This window comes from Dasypus novemcinctus, chromosome 27 (assembly GCF_030445035.2).
Source record: "Dasypus novemcinctus isolate mDasNov1 chromosome 27, mDasNov1.1.hap2, whole genome shotgun sequence".
In the NCBI taxonomy this organism is placed as follows: domain Eukaryota; kingdom Metazoa; phylum Chordata; class Mammalia; order Cingulata; family Dasypodidae; genus Dasypus; species Dasypus novemcinctus.
The window spans coordinates 26,437,657-26,453,717 of record NC_080699.1 but is presented as its reverse complement, the minus strand read 5'-3'; the positions used below and the strand labels follow the sequence as shown (position 1 = coordinate 26,453,717).

Sequence of the window (16,061 nt, the reverse complement as noted above, 5' to 3'; positions counted from 1 at the left end):
ACCTTATTGTGCTTTGCAGATACTGTGTTTTTTACAAATTGAAAGTTTGTAGCACCTGCATTGAGCGAATCTATCAGCACCACTTTTCCAACAGCATGTGCTCACTTCACGTCTCTATGTCACATTTTAATTAATATATATACATTGTCCTTTAGACATAATGCTATTGCATACTTAATGGACTACAGTGTAGTATATACATAACTTTTACATGCACTGGGAAACAAAAAAATTCATGTAACTTGCCTTATTGAGATATTCACTTTATTGCAGTGGTCTGGAACTGAACCCACAACATCAACAAAGTATGCCTGTAATCTGAATAGGCCTGTATCTATTAAAGTAACTCAATCAACAATTAAGAACCTTCCAAAACAGTACCAGGCACAGAGGGTTTCACTGCAAATCCCACCAAACATTTAAGAAAAAATTATACAGACTCTCTACAATCTTTTCCAGAAAAATGGGAGAGGGAGTGTTCTATGAAGCCAGAATTACCCTAATACCAAAACCAAAGACATTACTGTGAAGGAATTTAGAGACCAGTAACTGTCATGAGCTTAGATGCAAAAATCCTCAACCACAGAACATCTACAAAAAACACACAGCTGACATAATACTTAATGGTGAGAAACTAGATGTCTTCCCCCTAAAATCAGGAACAAAGCAAGACTGTTTGTTCCCTCTCATCATTCCAATTCAACATCATACTGCATGTCCTAGTTAATGTGATAAGACAAGAAAAAGAAACCAAAAACATATAGATTGGAAAGAAGAAGTAAAACTATTTTTGTTCACAGTTGGTATAGTTATCTATGTAGAAAATTCCAAAGACACACAAAAAGTTCTTTGAACTAACAAGCAATTAATAGCAAGATTTCAGGATACAAGCTTAATATGCAAAAGTCAACTGCTTTGCTATTTATCAGCAATGAAAAATTGGAATCTGAAATTAAAAGCACAATATCATGTATATCAGCACCAAATGAATAAATTCTTACATATACATCTAACGAAATACATAAAATATCTAGATGAGAAAAACTATAAAACAGTGATAAAAGAAATCAAAGACCATCTAAAATATTGAGAATGATTCCATGTTCATGAATAGAAAGACTTACTATCATTAAGATGTCAGTTCTTCCCAACTTGATCTATAGATTCAACAAAATCCTAATTATAAGTCCAGCTAGTTATTTTGTAGGTATAGACAAATGGACTCTAAAGTCTGTATGAAAAGACAAAAGACCCAGAATAGTAAACATACTATTGAAGAAGCAAAAAGCCAGATAACTGACACTACCCAACTTCAAGACATACTTATAAAACTACAATGAACAAGACAATGTGGTACCAGTAAAGAATAGACAAGTCAACAGAACAGAGTAGGGAGCCCAGAAATAGATCCACATAGCCTTTTCAACAAATGGTGTTAGAACTGGAAAAAAAAAATGTAGAAAAAGACCCTACACCTTTCACAAAAGTTAATTTAAAATGGATCACAGACCTACATGTAAATTACAAAACTATACAACATCTAGAAGATAAAATAGGAGGAAATCTGGGTGACCTTGACTTCGGTTATGACTTTTTAGATACAACACCAAAAGCATGATTCATAAAAGAAAAAATAAGAAGTTGAGTTTCATTAAAACTATTACCTTCTGCTCTGCAAAATACATTGCTAAGAAAATGAAAAGACAAGCCACAAACTTGAAGCAAATATTTCCGAAACATATCTGATACAGAACCTGTATTCAAAATATATGAATAACCTCAAAACAATAACAGCTCAATTAACAAAATGGGCAAAAGATATGAATAGGCACCTCACCAAAAAAGACATAAACATGGCAATTAAGCATATGAAAAAATGTTCAACATATGTCATTAGGGAATTGCGTATCAAAACAATGAGATACCACTACATACCATAATCATAACCTTACCATAACCATAGTATAGTTAAAATCCCAAACACTGTGAGGATGTGCAGCAATAGGAACTCTCATTCACTGCTGGTGAGTGTGCAAAATAGTGCAGACACTCTGGAAGACAGTCTGGCAATTTCTTACAAAGCTAAACAAAGGCTTACCATGTGATCCAGCAATAGCACCCTTTAGTATTAACCAAATGAGGTGAAAACTTATGTTCTAAAGAAAATACTTGCAAATTCTAAACAAAATACTTGCAAATAGAATTCAACAGCACATCAAAATAATTATACACCACGAGCAAGTGGGATTTATTCCTGGTATGCAAGTGCAGGTCAACATAAGAAAATCAATTAATGTACACCACATTGCAAATTGAAGGGGAAAACCACATGAGCAACTCGATTGATGCAGAAAAGGCATTCAACAAAATCCAACACCCTTTCTTGACAAAAACACTTCAAAGGATAGGAATAAAAAAATATTCCTCAATATGATAAAGGCTATATATGAAAAACCCACTGCCAACACCATACTCAATGGGGAAAGGCTGAAAGCTTTCCCTCTAAGATCAGGAACAAGACAAAAGACTCAAATACCTAGGAATCAATTTAACCAATGGAGTATAAGACCTATAAGCAGAAAATTACAAATAAAAGAAAAAAAAGAAGACCTAAACAAATGGTAAGACATTCCGTGTTCATGGACTGAAGACTATCATGACAATGTCAATCCTACTCAAGGATTTATAGATTCAATGCAATAACAATCAAAATAACAACAGCCTACTTTAAAGAAACAGAAAAGGCAACTACCAAATTCACTTGGAAGGGAACGTGCACCCAAATAGCCAAAAGCATTCTAAAAAGAAGGGTGATGTGGGAGGAATTCCAATGCCTGACCTTGAAACATATTACAGAGCTACAGTGGTCAAAACAGGATGATATTGGCATTAAAACAGACACATCAATCCCTGGAATAGAATTGAGAGTCCAGAAATAAACCCTCACCTCTATGGCCAACTCGTTTTGGACAAACCTACCAAGTCCATGTTAACAGGACAAAACAGACTCTTCAACAAATGGTGCTGGGAGAAATGGATATACATAACCAAAACAATCAAAGAGGACCCCTATCTCTCTCCCTATACAAAAATCAACTCAAAAATGCATCAAAGACCTAAATATAAAAGTCAGGATCATAAAACTACTAGAAGAAAAGGTAGGGAAACATCTTAAAGGTCTTGTGGTAGGTGGTGGTTTCTTGGACCTTATACCTAAAACATGAGCAACAGAAGAAAAAACAGATAAATGGGACCTCCACAAAATTAAACACTTCTGCACCTTAAAGAACTTTGTCAAAAGGTTGAAAAGGCAGCTGACTCAAGGGGAGAAAATATTTGGAAATCACATATCTGATAAGGGTTTAATAGCCATGACATAAAAAGAGATGCTACAACTCAACAATAAAAAGACAAACAACCCAATAAAAAATGGGCAAAAGACTTAAATAGACATTTGTCCAAAGGAAAAAAAAAATACAAATGGCAAAAAAAATTGCATAAAAAGATGTTCCATATCACTAGTGATTAGGGAAATGCCAATTAAAGCTACAATGAGATATCATTTCACACCTAATAGAACGGCTACCATTAAAAAGACAGAACTGCAAGAGGATGTGGAGAGACAGAACACTTATTCACTGTTGGGGGGAATGTAGAATGGTTTAGACACTGTGGAGGCCTGTTTGGCAGTTTCTAAAGAAGCTGAACAAGGATTGCCACGTGACCCAGCAATACCACTAATGGGTACGTACCCAGAAGAACTGAGAGCAAGTCACATGAACAGATATCTGCACACCGATGTTCATAGCAGCATTAACCATGATTGCCAAAAGATGGAAAAAACTCAGGTGTCCATCAATCAACAAACGGATAAACATACTGTGATATATACACACGATGAAATACTATGCAGCTGTAAGAATAAATGAAGTCGTGAAGCATATGACAACATGGATGAACCTGGAGGACATTACGCTGAGTGAAGCAAGCCAGACACAAAAGGACAAATATTGTATGATTGCGCGACTATGAACTAAATATACTGTGTAATCTCATGGAGTTAATAACTTGAATATGGGTCACCATAGTCAAGAAAATAGAATGAGTTTAGAGAATGGAAAGGTGAGGGTTAACTTGTGCAGAACTGGTAAAAAGGATGCACGTTTAATCTTTGAAAAAGATGAGAAAAGGTAGAACACAACATAATGTTTATAACTAGCAGTGCTATTATATGGGTATGACAGTGGCTGAAAGGGAAAGAAAGTCTAAGGTCATGTATATTACTAAAAAATGTAATATGGGACTATATAGCTAGTAAAACCTCATGTAAAATTTGAACATTGGTAATACTGAACTTATAAAAGTGCTTTTCTTTGAAACTGAACAAATGTATGTTAATATTACAAGGTGTTAATGTCAGACAAAAAAACATTATGCTAAATGAAAGAAACCAGACACAAAGTATGACATATTGATACCATTTATATAAAATATAAATATAAAATCAATCTATAAAGATGAAATTAGTAGTTATGTAGGGCTAGGGAAGAACAGAGGGACTAAGAATTGACTGCTATGGGGTAGGGAGTTTTCCTAAAATTTTTTGTGGTAATGAATGCACAACATTGTGATTATACTAAAAGCCATGGATTATATACTTTGGATAGATTGTATGGTATATAAATATATCTCAATACATGCTTTAAAAAAAGAAAAAAGAATTACCCTTGGAAACTCTGCGTTGAGTCAAACAAGCCAGACACAGGAGGGATGTAAACCTAAGTCTATTAAAAAAAAGATCTGGTTATTACTTTAGATAAACACATCAACTTTAGAATTCCACAGGAAAATAAACCTTTATTCCAAAAATATGATTTGAAAGACAGAAAATTTCAAAAATGTAATCCTAAATTCTTAACATGTTATCTGTAAAAATATTTAACATTTCAATGAGTAGTACACCAATAAGAAAACTTAGGGAAACAGACTTGGCCCAGTGGTTAGGGCGTCCGTCTACCACATGGGAGGTCCGCGGTTCAAACCCCGGGCCTCCTTGACCCGTGTGGAGCTGGCCCATGCGCAGTGCTGATGCGCGCAGGGAGTGCCACACCACCCAGGGGTGTCCCCCGTGTAGGGGAGCTCCACACGCAAGGAGTGCACCCGTAGGGAGACCCGCCCAGCACGAAGAAGAGTGCAGCCTGCCCAGGAATGGAGCCGCCCACACTTCCCGTGCAGCTGATGACAGCAGAAGCAGACAAAGAAAACAAGATGCAGCAAATAGACACAGAGAACAGACAAACGGGGGGGGGGGGGGGGGGGGGGGATTAAATAAATAAATAAATCTTTAAAGAAAAAAGAAAAAAGAAAACTTAAATATTTAAAGCCCAAGAAATTATAAGAGCAATGCACCTAACTAGAATACCCCTACTGAAACATTTCAACACTTTATAGCGTTAAACAGTTCTTCAAACCAGGTAATCTGATGAAAATGATGCTTTACCTCTATGATCTTCTTCCTAAACCTGTAACTCCAGACTACTCATGACAAAAAAAAAAAACATCGGATAATTCCAATATAGGGGCATCCTACAAAATATCTGACCAATACTCCTCTAATTATCAATATCAAAAACAGGCAAGTCTGAGAAACTGTCAACAGCCAAGAGGCGCCTAAGGAGACCTGATAACTAAACTGGCACAGATAAAAGTATCGAGGTATTCTGACTGCCATCCTGAAACAGAAAAAGATATTAGGTAACTACTAAGAAAACCAGAATAAACTATGGACTTTAGTTAAAATTATGTCTCAATACTGGTTCACTAATTGTAACAAATATGCCATAGGAAGGTAATATGTTAATAATTTGGTTCAGAGAGTTGCCATATACTCCAAACCCTCTATCTTCTCAGTCTTTCCATAAATCTAAAACCGTTCTAAAAAATAAAATCTATTTTTAAAAAAACACTTCCCCCTCCAAAAAATTTTAAAAAGCCCATCCCATGAAAACAACTTAATTGAAAACACTACAGAGAAAAGAAAGCTGAAGGGAGGAGGGAATCAAGAAAAGGATCAAATGGGTGATAATATAAAGAACATTACAGCTTTAGTGGAAAACTGTATTTAGTGGAAAACTGTATTATTTAGTCGGAGAAGAGAAAGCATAATGGGAAAGGTCAAAAAGATGATCTAACAGGGACGTTAAAAATACTCTTCCCACTGCTTATACAGCTGTACTAGTGTTTTGACGTCAATCTCAAGACTCCCATGGATTACAGCAACAATCCACTCTTTGGTGTTTACTGTATAAGTTTCAAAGCAAAACCAGTTGTTAATGAATGTTCACAGTTTCCAAGATGACAAGACTAACTTTGATTAAAACCTGAGGCACACAGTGGCTAACTATGGAGGAAAAAACGGAGAGGGTCACTCAGAGTATACTTTTTGAATTGAAATCAAGCCTTCTCTTCTAGCTCTTTGAGTCACTTATCTCCTTATTCCTATCTTTACTGGGGAATTAAAGTGAAATACCAACCCCTCTTTCATTTCTTTTACAAGTCTGAAAAATATTTGGTGGGTAAAAGCAAATTTCAGAGTTCCCCAATAAATAAAATGTGAAAACATATGAAATTTCAAAACAAGAATATCTGTATATTATATGGCAGATTTAACTTACTAGAGTTATGTAAGTGGTTTGAATCATTAATCTGTATGACTCAATGTAATAAGTTATTTACAAAAGCATAATATTCTTTGCTATAACCATATACAGAGAAATGTGTTTTAAGAAATAATCTTTTCTAAGATTACAACTACATGAGGATTGAAACTGTTATAGTAAAATTTACAAGGTTGATTTTGTGTACTTGGAATGTATAAAAATTTCTTGTGTATTAGAACAGACTCGAAAGAAGACATTTGAAATCTGTATTTAGCTAAAGTAAGACCATCTATTCAAGAGGGAATTGATCTTTAGCTTTGTAAATCTTCAGTGCCAAGCAGAAAAATCAATGAGAGATGTTCAGGAGCTCAATGATGCAGTTTTTACCAAGTATCATAATGTTCACACATATTTAGTCATGCACAGTAACCCAACCATATCCCCAGGAAGTGCCTCCCTACTTCTATGGGTAATTAAATCAAAAGCAGTACATGTTTCTTTCCTACTCAAGGGTAAAAAACCCCAGCAATGTCAAGATTGCTGAACTGCTGAAAACATTTAAAAAATGATGTTCTATCTATGTGATTCCTTTTAGTGAGAAAAAGCATGTCTAAAGGTCATAGCATCACTGCTACCCTGAATAATGGTGACTCTCCAAAGTGATAATGGAAGGAAACAGGAGGCACCAGGCAGGAAGAGTGTTAACAACAGCCACTAAAGGAGGAACATTAAAGAATGTTCAGTTATGAGCATCCATAAAAAATACACCTTAATTTTTTTCTCAAAATGTGTTTGTTTTTTTTTATTTCTGCCATTGTCAAAACAATAGTTGCTCAATGAAGAGAAAATGAAAAGAAACCTAGAAGGGGGTAAAAAAAAAATCACCTAAAGTCCTCCCACCCATCAGTATTCTACAAATAAAATTAGTATACAGCTATACAACAGAACACTATGCAGCTACAGAGCAAGTGGTACTCAACATAGAAGTGAAACATACCATTAAATGAAGTATATTGCTAAATGAAAACTGCAAGTTACAAATAGCACATTTGTGTAAAGAAACTTAATGGTGGCTACCTCTGGTAAACTAGATTAAGCAAGTGGGAGAAGGGAAGGAAAGAGTCACTTTAAAATGTTTTCTTTGCACAAGGCCTAGAGTAGCATTGTGCCTGGGAGTTTCCTCCTGACAGCCTTCATGTTACTCAAATGTGGTCACTCTCAAAGCCAAACTCAGCATGTAGATGCAGTGCATTCCCCCCAGCGTGGGACATGACACCCGGGGATGAGCCTCCCTGGCACCGAGGGATCACTACCACATACCAGCTGAAGATGCAACTAGAAAATGACCTTGAATTAAAGGTTCAATGCGGATCAGCAGAATATTCCTGTCTACATATAATAACATGACTTCAAAATGCTGTTTGACCTAATGTAAGGGGGAAATGGAAAGGAGAAATGAGTTTATAAGGGTACGAGTCTCTAAAAAAGAGTCTGGAGGTTGTCAGAAGGAATGCCCTTATGCACAACTGAGCAGAGTCTAAGAGACAGAGAAAGTAGATACAATCCCAGGTATTGGTTCTTTTGAGGGATAAAGAGACCCACGAGTTCTATGGTCATGGCAGATGGGGTTCACTGCCATGTCAGATGGCCCTTCTTTGGAGCTGGTGTTTCTGCGTGATGGAACTGGACTCAGAGGGGATCTCTTTTCACAAGACTCGCATGCTACTTTACTGGAATTGTAGTTGGTGCTGGGGTTTGAGATATATTTGGGGGATTTGAATCTCTGGACTGACAATATGATGCCCGGGCCCAGAGCCTCAACAGACTACAGCTCCTACACTCTGATTTATTGGACTTACCCCACTCAGCTAACATGGAGTTGAAGAAGGTCAACCACCACACCATGGAGCCTAGAGCATCTACAACTGAAAGAAGGAGGAGTGCATCCAGTATCCATGTGGAATCTAAGCCCCCACTTGACATAGATGTGCAATGGACACAACCAATCCAATGTCCACAGAGAAAATGTGGCATGGGCATGGGAAGGGTGGCCATGGTGGCTGCTGGGTGCAGGGAATGGGAGGAAGAGATGAGATGGGGAGGCATTTTTGGGACGTGGAGTTGTCCTGGGTGGTGCTTCACAGTCAATTAGGGGACACTGTAGATCCCCCCAGGGCCCACTGGATGGAACGGGTGAGAGTGTGGGCTATGATGTGGACCATTGACTATGGGGTGCAGTGATGCTCAGAGATGTACTTACCAGGTGCAATGGATGTGTCATGATGATGGGAGAGAGTGTTGCTGTGGGGGGAGTGGGGGGTGGGGGCTGTGGGGTTGAATGGGACCTCATATTTTTCCTCATATTTTTTTAATGTAATATTTTTTTTAAAAATTAAAAAAAATTTTTCTTTGCTATTGACACTTGTAAAAGGTACATGGAGTTATTAAAGTTCAAAAACAAAATAAAAAAGCCAAGAATAACAACAAAAATTTTGAAGAGTTAAAGTAATTTATGTAGCGTTGGTACAGGGACAACCAAACAAACTAACAGAATAGAAAAGAAAGTCCAGAAACAACTCTCAAAATATAGAAACACGACATGGGGCAAAGATGGCATGGAAAAATCAATGGGAAAAAGACTATACAATAAATGGCCTAATACAACTGATTATCAATATGGAAAAGAGAAACTAGATTCCCTACCTCATACTATAGTTGAAATTTTTTTTTTTTTCCAGAGAGAGAAAGCACTTATGTTTTTATTTACTCCAAGTTTGAGGACCATCCTCACAAGAGCAGCCGGGCCAGCACTCTTGAAATATTTTATTATTTAAAAAACACAAGTGGTAGAATAGGTACAGCACAAATTTAATTCAATTTATAATGAAATTTAAAAACCCATAAAAATTTTCTGAAATATTTGAAGATGCATAACCATGCAGCAAAACTATAAAACATGCATGGGAATAACAGACACCAAATTTAACACAGTATTTCTTGGGAAGGAGAAAAGGGAATAGAATCAGAGAAAAGTACCCAGCAGAGCCTCAACTCCATCTCTAATGCTTTATTTCTCCCTCTTCCCTAACCCTACCCACAAATGACGCTGGGCAGTAGGTAAATGGAAGTTCATTATATTATTTTCTATCTTTGTCTTATGCTTACAACAAACAGTTCACAATAAAGCAAAATGCAAGGGGAGAGAAAATTTAAAAATTAGCTTCAGTTAGTTTAGACTTCTTTTTCAATAACACTGATAATGTAGAACTTTTTGGCTTTTTTTCCCATTCCCTCTTTTTTAAACTTAGAATTAAAAAATAATAATAAAACATTTCTTGTATACCTCAGAATAAATCACTTTGGTTAAAACTGGATTACTCTAATCTCTGTGAAATGATAAAAACAATGCTGAAATGGTTTAAACACAAGTTCACTGCCTTAGGTCTCTAAAATTTATCAATAAATAGCATTTCTGAACGAGCATTCCCTTATCTCTGAAATGAATTACAAGTTTTCAATTAAAAAACAGATTTGAGTATACATCACTCACTAGTCATTATATAAGATCACGCTACTATCGTGGTGACGGCTACACACCAAAGACAAGCTTCTATTTTTTTCTGCAGCTGAAGAATGACCACCCTATATTATAAATGCCGGCAAATATAAATAAGGATCAGATGATATTTATTTACAGAACTCTGCTAAAGGGAAACATATCTAGAAAACTAAAGGTTTTGGTACTGGTCAGAACAAGTTCAAATCCTGGCACAGCCACTCAATGGTTTGTGTGACCCAGAGCAGGTCCCTGAACCTTATTGAACCTCAATTTCCTCACAGATTATTAAAAACTAAGTACTTGCTTTACAGAATGAGATAAGTATATAGCGCCACAGACATATTAGGTAGTAAACATATGCTGATTCCCTTGAATAAAAAGGCTACTCAAATATAAGAATACCGTGTTAAATTCAATGTAAGTTTTCTTCTCTATTCCACAATGGGGTCTCTGAGTCTTACTGTATCTATTAAAAAGATATATTTTAACAGATTTTTAAATTATTAAAAGTACTTAGCAATTATTGTTTATGCTGTTCTATAATCCTTGGGAAAACTTCCATTAACATATTTTCCCCAAAATTATAATTTCCTCAAAAAATGTCACAACTACTAACATGTTAAAAGAGTTCTGTTAACAGCAGAATCACAGATAATCTATTCTTTCCTTCACATGCTGTATGATTCTTACTTGAATAAATGCCCAAAGAATCAGATACAGTAGGACTGCTGGACTGCAATTACGCTTCTTACAACTACCCACCTCTATTTTAACACTGTGTAGCAATGACTAATTTTTTTTCTTTTCTATTTATTTCTATCAACCTATGGAATATATGTTGTCACATGATATTTGGGAGGGGAAGATAGGTAAATTCAGAACTAGGAAATGAATCAGGATGCTGAAGTCAAACTGTTGATCATACTAATTTTACCTGTTGTTCACAGCCAGAAGAAGGAAGAGATCTGCCAATACTCTAGTAAAAAATTAAGACACATCATTTATAAACTCACTGGATTATTTTATTGCCCATGGCATGAAAGGATCAAAAAAGGAATTTAAAGTAACTCTCCAAAAGCAGATAAATTTAAATTAAATTTTATCGTCAAGTACGATCCCTTTAGTATTGTTTTCTATTTTTAACCAACCCTTTCTCCAGAGTCCTGCAATGGAGGAACAGCTAGCAGGACCTGTCTGTCTCCTTTTTTTGTTGTCAGAAGTGGTGGTTACCAGGGGTACAAGTAATTTCCATAATTTGGTCTAAAAATGATCCTCCCCTAGGTAAGAGATGTCCTTTTTTACTAGGTTTATAGCTTAGAGAGTAGTACGCATAAACTGGCAAGCAAGTCAGTTAATACTTATCAATTTAACCAGTTCCACTGACTGGCAATTTGCAAGGTGTCAGATGTCAGAAATATATTATCTTCATAGCCATATCACCTATTTGTTCTTCTTAGCCTGAACAAATTAGAAATATGACCTTTAACAGCATATAGGATTTAAAAAGTTGAAGTATAAGGAAAAAGGAATATGAAGTGGTTAATGATTTCTTTAAATATTCCCCAAAATAAGAAAATCTTTTAAGAGTCAATCTTTCATCGCAAATTCTTCCTATATCACTGCATTTACCTTAAATATTCACAAATCTGAGAGACATCCTAGATTCCTCTTTTTCCTTTATTGCCATATATCTTATTCAATCCTACCACCACTGTCCTAGTTTAGGAACACCTCATATGTCACATTATAGAATTTGCCATCTGCATTTCTAGTTTCAAGAATTACTTCCCTCCAAACATCTATCAGATTACTACTATGGTTATTTTTTTTCATTAAAAGAAAATTCAAGTACATAAATAAATACAAAATAGAGTTTCCACTTAAAAACAAAACTTCTCTAATTACAAAAGCAATATATATTTATTGTTGAAAGTTTAGAAAATACAGATAAGTAAAACAAAGATAAACCATAATCTCACATCCAGAAACACTCTTAAAAATTAGTACATGTCCTAAAAGTCTTTTTTTCTAAGCATTATAGGTGTGGTTTTTTCATTTTTTAACATAATTGGCATTATAAATTGAAGTTTTATCTCCTACTTTTCACATATCAAGGGCACTTCCCCATTAGAGTTTACTTAAAAATGTTTTTAATGCTTATTACATAATATTCTATCAAATGGCACACGGTGATTTATTGGCCCAGTCCCCTGGGAGCTCCTTGCCAAGACAATGTCCAGGTCTACAAGTCTTCAGAGATACTAGAATACTTAAAGAATAGCTCTTTGTTGTCCTTATTACAATTAATGATATGTTGACATCTTTGTATAAAAATGACAACTAAATCTTTATTTCCATAAGGTCTTGAGATATATACTCCCAATTGGCACTCCTAGAGCAAAGCGTTTCACCATTTTTTTAGGTACTTGAACTATACTGTCAAATTATTTTGTAAAAAGACTAAACCAATCTATAGGCTCAACTGAAGAGTGTAAGAAATGCTGTATGACCACAGCCTTCTCTGGCATTGAGTATTTAAATTCCAATTTTAGGATCATAACAAAGACAAGGTCCTGGCATACCATGGCCTGTCAGGCGTGAGAGGAGGGGAGAAGGAATTGAATCTGAATATTTTTGCTTGGAGTCTAAGATTATGCCTTGTGCTATAGCATTATAATTCTTATTTGGGTTTGTTTGTTTCTTCATTTGTTTATTCAAGTATTACTCTCTTCCAAGTATTGGGAACACAAAAGTTAGTAAGACATACAAGCTCAATAAAGCCAGAAATATTAAACTCCATGATTCCTCCATCCAAAGCAATGTCCTCAGAGTTATCAAATCATCCCTCTACCAACTACCTTCTGTAACTGGTCTGGGCTCTCTTCTTGAAAACAGGCAGTCACTAGTTCATCAATACAAAGTTTGTAAAAAAGGAAAGAGATGAGACTTGAGGTTGAAGAATAGTGTGTGGTTTTCAATGTGTAGTAAGGAACCTGCCTTTATCCTGTAAGTTATTGTTTCCCATACTTAAATTATTTGGATACCACTTTAATGATGTGCTATAGTCACACAATCCCTCAACTATGTTATTTAGTATTTTTCTTTAAGTAATGTTACTTCCACTTCCAAAGGAAACTATTTCACATTTATTAAAATAGAAAACCAGTATCATCTGCCACAAATAGAAGACAATATAGGAAAAAACTTTATTAAATTTTTAAAACCAAAAATAAAATCCAAGTCAAGTGTAATGGAAATAGAAACACTAATTTAACCAGCACACCTGTACATGTCATTATAGCAGCCTCAAAAAGGAGGCATTTCATGCAGATGCATTCACGCTTTGTTCTCTTCAAATCTCCTGAACTCATGACATGTCTTTAGCCACACAATAAAAACTGCCTTATCTAATCCACTGGTACCACTAGTTGGTCATCTAATGGAAAAGTACAGTTAAAGTGGGGCTTATTAAAAACTACTCATACATACCTTAAACACTTAATTTCAACTTAAAATATATAAATGTATGTATCAATTTTTAGAGGTAGGATCAAAGCCTAAAGAAAATCACAGTATCCCATTATCTTTCTTGTATAAACTATACTAAAATACATAAGCTATTATTTTTTTTCCTTTTTCACTTTCCTTACAGTGCAGCAAGAAACTATAGACACTCGACAGAAATCTAGACTATACTTTTCCCCCAAAATAGTTTATAGTTGTTTTTCATCCACATCTAACTTGACAGCAATTTCTTTATTGAGCCAGGTCTACTCGTATTCCAAAGTATACACAACTTAGTTTCCACAGAATAATTATGAATACTAATTTCATCAGTATTCATAATATTTAATTTAATATAATATGTAATTAAACTATCTAATTCTAAGTACAACAGGTTGGGATTATTCAACACAACTGGAAGTAGAAGTATTCAGACTGACTACAAAGTAGCCTACTAGACAGAAGCATTTAACCCACTATGGGTAAAAGTCATGTCCTACAGAGAAAATGCAGTTGAGTCCACCAAACTGAGGTTAGCGATAAGGTATCAACTATTTGCTTCTCTTCCCTCTTCTTTCTTAATATATTGGCCACTTTTTCTAAGACTATGTTTAGTTTCCCTTGATGTTGTAAGACTTCATGAATTCCTAAATGACCACCATCCTTACCATGTTTCCTCCAACAGCTCCTTAAAAAGGTACTCAGCCACCTGGAAACACTCTAAAACCTTTATTATAACATCAAGAATGATATTCTTCCTGGGCACTTTTGCAGCACCTCTAGCACTATTATTTGTATGCCTTTTGTCAGCCATTACAGCTCAAAACCATTCATTAAAAATCTTATATAAAAGGCAATCCTCGGTTCAACTTCAAAATTGAAGCTACCTACACAGCTTCAGAGAAAGAGTGAAAAAATTTTCATATATCCATCTGAGTTGCAGGAAGAATTTCAAATATTTCTGGAAAAAATCTTCTATTTGTGAGTGCATATTTTGACAAATATATCTGCTCATGTGAACAACTTAAATTTAATCTGACAAACTTAAGTATTATTCCATGCATAAAACAAAGTAAACAAGGTAACTGTAAAACTATGAAATATGTAGAGGAGTTGGATTCTTTTTGCTCTCTGGAAGGTCTACTTAGAGATTCCTTTGAAATCCTCTGAAAATATTTTGAATATTATAAGTAGCACTTGAAAGATTTCACCACAAGAATTTTTCCAAAATGTATTGCAGAAAAGAGAAGATGAAGAACCCCTTTTCCATCACTTCATGGACATCAATTAATAACTTAACAGATTCAGAAGAAGAGATTGTAAAGATAACTTCAGATGTGTTCTGAAAGAAAAGGACTAATGTATATTGGTTTCTAACTATAGATCAAAGTTGATCATTAACTATCTTACTATCTTTCCAACTACAAACACATGTGAGTTGGGATTCTTGGTGCTTGTGAAAGTCAAAATTAAAAACGGGAATTGTCCTGATGACTGCAAATCTCATCTGAGTTACAAGTCAAGCAATGTCCAACCAAATATACTTTTATTACTAAGTGACGATAAACAGTCTTCTCACTGAGGAACTCATTTTCAGGGAGGCATTTTTGTAAATCAAAAGATGAATTACTATATTTCATTTTTAATTTAATAATAGTTTGGATTTTCCCCTATTGTTGCCTTCTACATGTGGCAAGCAACAATGGTTTTCTATTTATAATAATGAAATAAAGTTTCCTCTGGAAATGAATTTTAAGTTTAAAAAATAATTTTACTTAAAGAAAAACAGTTCTAGAGTTATGACTATGGCAAATATGGTAGTATTCAAATAATTTACGTATGGAACAAGTTCCTTAACATACATTTAAGACCACTTTAATTGGCCTTCTACCTCTTTAATCACCAATTTCCCTCATTACAAATTTCACACACAAGCAATATCCAACATATAACATCATTTCAGCCTAGAATGCCTAGTCTACTTACCATACTACCGCCACTGCTACTACTGTCCCCCACTCACACACACATACATACACACCCCTAAAAACCCAACTCAACTCCTTTTTATTTTTTGAAGAGGCTCTACACCAAGGTATTCCTTTCCCCCAAGATACCTTCCTTATCTATGTCTCCTCAGGCTATATATATATGTGTTATTTGGGACTTTATTTTATTCATCTATCTTTCTTTCTCTGTCCTCAGCATAGGTATTCAATAAGTGGTTTTTGAAAGAATGACTCTCAAATTTTACTCTTGACTACTCTATATAAATTAATAATGTTAATTACATTCTACTTTCAACTTTCCTACCCCATGAGTCATGAAAATGTACTCCT

The 16,061-nt window shown here is 35.0% G+C and overlaps 1 protein-coding gene across 9 annotated transcripts in view; it reads right to left on the bottom strand.

Moving 5' to 3' along the window:
* The window catches only part of ARHGEF12 (Rho guanine nucleotide exchange factor 12), a 167,798-nt gene that overhangs the window by 126,757 nt on the left and 24,980 nt on the right, over positions 1–16,061 (bottom strand). For 2 of the 9 annotated variants that reach the window (XM_058289518.1, XM_058289519.1), the window contains exon 1: positions 4,726–4,778. The exons of the other annotated variants lie outside the window; for them this stretch is intronic. The gene's annotated coding sequence lies outside the window, so the exon portion shown is untranslated. Of the gene's footprint in view, positions 1–4,725; positions 4,779–16,061 lie in introns of those variants that run through there. 9 annotated transcript variants of the gene reach the window in all.